Raw genomic sequence first — 6,000 nt, forward strand, 5'->3', positions numbered from 1 at the left:
CAAACCTCACCTGCTCCTCAATCTGTAAAGACTGTAAGTAAAATGTGTGTGTACAAGATGCACAGGATGTAGCTTTGTGTGGGTTGTGGAGGTCTGAGGGAGAGTGCACGTACACACTCCCACGTCTGTCCTTCTTATACCTCGCTGACTTGTAAGCAGATCATCGAAGCAGCAGAGGACAGAAAGAACCCGCAGAGGATTAACAACAATAGAAATCTATAAAATATCTTGACATCATCTGATTATTCACGAGACAAAAAGAGACTGCTGAACAACAGCATGCACTCTGAAAACGGCAGCTATGTAACACAGTGCTCACCTTTGATGCTGATACTCGTTTACCAGAGTTACTTATAGAAAATATGTTAGCCGTTTTTACCGCAATCTGTTCTTCTCATTTGCCCTTGAGTCTTTTATATTTAGCTTATAGAAATGAATGTCTTTATCCTCCTTTAGTCATTTATTTAATTTGTTCAGAAATGTTCTACATGCTCTACATTTACTTTATGTTCTGTTCCATTTGAAGCAGAAAGTCCAGAAAACCAAGTTATTAAAATTTTCAGCTGCCTTCAGGTTCACTTTAATCCACTCTACTATCCATGTAAACAGCAGTAACAGTACAGAGTTCTTAATCTGGCCTATCACTGTAGTATAGATTACTGATTAGACTCAAGAACATGTTCCAGTAGTATTTTTAAGTGAAACCCACCCCCCAAAACACAGGCAATGCGTTGTACTCCAGGTATTGCTACCAATGTCTGCATGGCTCTACCTTGCTAAAAAGCAAAACATTGCCTCCTTTGGTAATTTTTCTGATTACTACTACTGGAACATGCTCTGATATTTAACTTCTGAATGTCATCGTATATTATGCGGTAAAAGGAACACTACACTCGTTTAAGTTCGATTAAGAATAGCATTTCTCTTATATTTGTGGATCCCTAAGAATATAATTTGTACCTTTCCACATAAACTGTTAGTGAGCTGGTGACAGGTAAAGTTTTATTCTCATGCATAATTCATAACTTGTTTTGGGGAGTCCTGTTATGCAATTAACCTTATATGGGAAGGCTGTAGCGTCCTGGGAGTTGTGCTGAGGTTGGTGTTTGTTTAAGTTATGTGGATAACACATTTTCTCCGGGTGTTTGTTCTGGCAGGTCTGTAGGGCATCTTCTCTCTTGGGTTTCGAAATTGGACTGTTGGCTTTAGAGGTATGGAGCTAAAGTGAGTGATACAGAGACACTGAGTAAACTCAGAGCTTAGATTTGGGCAGAAAGTTAGGGTGAATAGTTTTGTGTGTGTTTTGTAAAATGTTTTCATTATTTAGGTTGATGCTGAACTTGTAGCCCCATCTTTTCCTTCAGTGTTAGATTTTTATTCAGAAGAAAATTTGCAGATACAGCTTTCTTGGTCATGCATTGTGTCAGATGCGCCCTTTCAACTGACACAATTTTAGTTGTAGAGGCTGTTCTGTTGTATTTCCATGGTATTGTTCATGGGCTGTAGTTTATTTATCTTTACCCTCCAGTTATATTTAATATTTTCCTTCTACCTTGTTCAGAAGACTGGGAATTCTTAAAGTATTATGTATGCACATCTCTCTTTCACAGAGCTTTTCTCCAGATGATAATAAATACTAAATATTGACTCTATTTATTATACTATGCTCACTTACTTACTTCCTGAGGCAGTGTGTCCATTCATGACCTGGTTCAAAGATAGGAACCCCAAGAGTCTCTACTCTGTGTTTCAATCATCCAAAAGCATCTCCGCCAGCTGTTGAATGAGAAGAGATGGCAGGATAATAGTGGGCTTCTTTCTAGTGTAATGTAGATCTTCTGTATGTTCTTGTGAGTTACGTATTATCCTCTTTCAAACGATGCAGCTGTAAGACTCAAATACAGCTAATATATTGTCATCAGTCTTCCTCCTGCATCCTCACCAGTTTGACATAAAAACTGACATCAAGGTTTGTTGATAAAACAGCACTGTGCACAATGTGTCTATGCAAACAACAGAAAAGGCTGCTGGCAACCAAGTTTGGCAAGCTCTAAGACACAGATGTTACGGCTGAGAGGGCCAGGCTGTGGGTGTGGACTCAAATGCAGACACAGAGGGAGGCAAAACGGGCGTGAACACAGTGCTTTATTTACAGTGCCTAGTTAACTTACAAAGCAGGAAACTATGAATGCTATGAACTCTGGAAGCTATGAGGTCAAACTATGAACATGAAACTGAGTGCTATGACTAGGTGCTAGATTTCATGGACGGATCCTGGGAATGGAAAAAGGGGCAGCGGCTTGATTGGAAGTACGCAGTCAGTGTTGCAGGTTAAAGTGTCATGCGAGGAGGGGTGTCCAAGGGGTTTCGGGTGAGGAGTGTCCAGAGAGGGTCCAGAATATACTTGGAGCAAGGGCCTTGGCAGGGAGGCAGGCAGGTGGAGTCTAATGGTAAATGGTAAATGGCCTGTATTTATATAGCGCTTTACTAGTCCCTAAGGACCCCAAAGCGCTTTACATATCCAGTCATCCACACATTCACACACTGGTGATGGCAGCTACATTGTAGCCACAGCCACCCTGGGGCGCACTGACAGAGGCGAGGCTGCCGGACACTGGCGCCACCGGGCCCTCTGACCACCACCAGTAGGGAACGGGTGAAGTGTCTTGCCCAAGGACACAACGACCGAGACTATCCAAGCCGGGGCTCGAACCGGCAACCTTCCGATTACAAGGCGAACTCCCAACTCTTGAGCCACGATGAAAAGGAAGCAACCAGATGACAGAACCAGCGTTCAGGCGGAGATGTGAGTAGTTTAGCTTGGGAAGCGTGACTGCCAGGTGGGTCCTAGGACAAAGAAAACACAGTGAGGAGAAATGCAATTGTTAAGGGCTCTCACAAGGGCTTGGTGGCCTAGCACTGACGTGAGTTAGCAGAAGATCTGGCAGAGGTCTGTTGTGAGTGCTTGTCTTATATGCTGGTGACTTGATTGGAACCAGGTGTAGAAGCTGATTGGAGTCTCTGCCTGAAGGTGGAGCCCAGCGGAGTGGAAAAACCCTGCACTCACCCGGGCCATGACAACAGATAAACACAGTTAAATATTATTTTGATGGGCCTGAGTGCGAATGTACTTAAGCCTACTTCCACAGACAATAGCCAACTGCAGATACAAGGTGGAGGTCATTTAAAGGATGACTGCAAAGGGTAGAATTGGTTTTTTGCTTTGGTAGACCAGTAGGAAAACTCTGCCTGTCATCCGTTTCAAAAACAACAAAAAAAGGTCTGAATGAGATTTTTCAAGTTCGTCTGAACACAAGAAGACTGCTGGCCTAGGAGATACAATAACTGCACAAATGTAGTCCCATATGTCTAAAAATAGATTTTAAAAAGATCACTAGAATTACTAGACACATACTTAACATTTAATGAACAAGCCTTTGATATTGGATTTGAATGGAATGAGTCTTTCAGGGAAAAAAAAATTAAAGAGCCTTAGAGTCATCTAATGCAGTTGTTATGCACCAGTCCACATCAAGTAAAGAGGCCAACTCAGGACAAGGACATGTTGGATGCCTGTTTAATCCCTTGTCTGGAGTTTAACATAGTGTGTTATAATAAATTTAGAAATATATTTATTTATTTCCTGTATTTTCACTTCCTAGTTTTTCCCTTTCTGATTTTGAATAATGGTGAACCTTGCTGACCTTTCTAAATGTTTAGACACATAAATTCTACTTTTTCTGTGGTCTCCATGAAATATATTACCCCTGTTATTATATACCATGAAATATATTGACTGTTGCAAATCCACAATATCTTGTCCTTTTCTAGCTTCACTTACATGCAGAGCTGTAACTGGTCCAAGCACTCACAAACCTTTGGTTATCAAGTTGATCCAGGGTTTCCTAATCTAGCTGTAGGAGTACTTGGAAGATGTGCAGATGCAAACATGTTAAATACGTGAATGTATATAACGAATGAAGAGCAAACTTTAGTTTTGTTACAAAAAAAGAAAAAGAGAGGTTAAATATGCATTACATGAATTAATCCTGTAATTCTGGCCTAAGAATTTTTTTTTTCGTTCTTTCAAGTTTTTAACATGTTGAGTGACAGTAAATCTAACTGTGAATATAAATTCTCACTGAAAGAATCATGAAAAGATAAAGGCTTTAGATGATCCCCAAAAAGATCAGACAACCCGGACCTTCTTACTATGTGTGAACATCTTAAACATAGGTGTGCCACATAAGTTACCTGGTAAGAAGTGAAACTCTTTCAAAACACTGATAATCCAAGGTTTAACCTGAAGTCACCTTGCTAAGTCCCAAATCTTGCTTTGTAGTACAAGTTCTCTGTTCTCACTTGCTCCCTGACAAAAATCTTACCACTTACCCGTCTTAACATAAATGCGCGTCTGGTCCCTTGTCACTAGTATTTGAGAGGGATATTACCAGATTTATAGGAGCTTGTGGACTCTCTGTGCCTTTCTAGTTCACACAGACACATTTGGTAAACAATTCATCTTAAGTCAGAACCATCCTACGGAATTTACCATTCACTTGCAACACTTGGGTAACAGGTGCAATCGACCATGCTACACTGCTGTAATTACCATGGCACTCTGCAGTCTGCCGTTTCATTACAGGTCACTGCTGTATATGCGACATATCTAATGCTCAAATACCCGGCAAGAAATACCATGACATAAATAAGCGCTAACCCACACATTTTCACAGATACACAGATTAACGCACACAAGGGCTTTCTCTCTTCCCCTTTTCTCTCTCTGTCTTTTACACGCTTGAATTCAAGTAAAACATTACAGTAATTGTTTGTCGCTGGGAACATATTTTCCTCGAGTAGCTGAACTGAAGAGCTGAAGATTTACTGAGTGACAAAAATAAATCTGTACTTGTATTGGCAGATGTATTCACAAATATAATGACAAAGGAACTTGAGAAAAAGGTGCATTGACTCTTGTCATGTCTTCAATGCTTCTACTTCCATGACAAATATCTGCAACTTTGTTACCTACTTATGACCATTTATAGAGAATAAAATGTCAATGATGATTTGAGTGATTTCTTCATTTATTAAAATATGAATGACTACTACTGCATCTTTAGACATGTGAGCCAATGAAACAGCACATATTTGTTCCATTTAAAAGAGATAAGATTAAGCTATTATTCTCAGTTGCTGTAGGCAGCTGGCATTTAAATTTGTCTGGCAAGACTACATGAATGAATCTTGTATTCGTTACAAAATGATAAAAACATAAAAACAAGTCAATGATACAAACAAGACTGGTGAACCATAGAATAGTGAATGTCAGTACTTAACTTAATCAAGTGCCTTTCCTTAAAGAGCACTGGTTATCAGCAGCATGATGTGTTTATTGTTGATTGCCTTTATGAACAGTGTGTTCAGCCTAAATGTAAGAGCAAGGATATTCTTCTGTAACTGAGGCCACATCGTCCCTGATTTCACCCTTTACGTGTTATTGTAGCAGAGGGGATTTATTGTCTCGCACTGTGTGGCCAAAGTATTTATGTTTCATTGCCATCTTGATGGGATTGACAATTTCTCTTTTTCGTTTACACGATTGGCTGTCCAAGGTATCCTCAGAGTCTTTCTGTATGGCCACGTCTCAAATGCCTGCAAATTTAAAATATTTTTATTTAGGAAAAATATAAAATATAAAATAATAATAAGGAATATTTTGCAACTTATCTGATTAACTGACAACAGGTCAGTAAGGTGACTGTGTTTGGAAAGAGCATCTCAGGCAGAGTTTCTCTGAAGAAAAGATTGAAATCTGGAAAAAACTGCACATCAGGAAAGATACCAGTGCTGAAAGGTATACATGGGGTTTAGAAATGTGTTGCTGCCATTACATTTAAAATGATGATTTGATCATCCTGATTTAAGCATTTCATGCATTTATATGCAGTCGTTGTCTATTGCTTATTGTGCTGAGACTGATCAAGTTTTCTTACA

This window comes from Astatotilapia calliptera, chromosome 2 (genome assembly GCF_964374335.1).
Source record: "Astatotilapia calliptera chromosome 2, fAstCal68.1, whole genome shotgun sequence".
In the NCBI taxonomy this organism is placed as follows: domain Eukaryota; kingdom Metazoa; phylum Chordata; class Actinopteri; order Cichliformes; family Cichlidae; genus Astatotilapia; species Astatotilapia calliptera.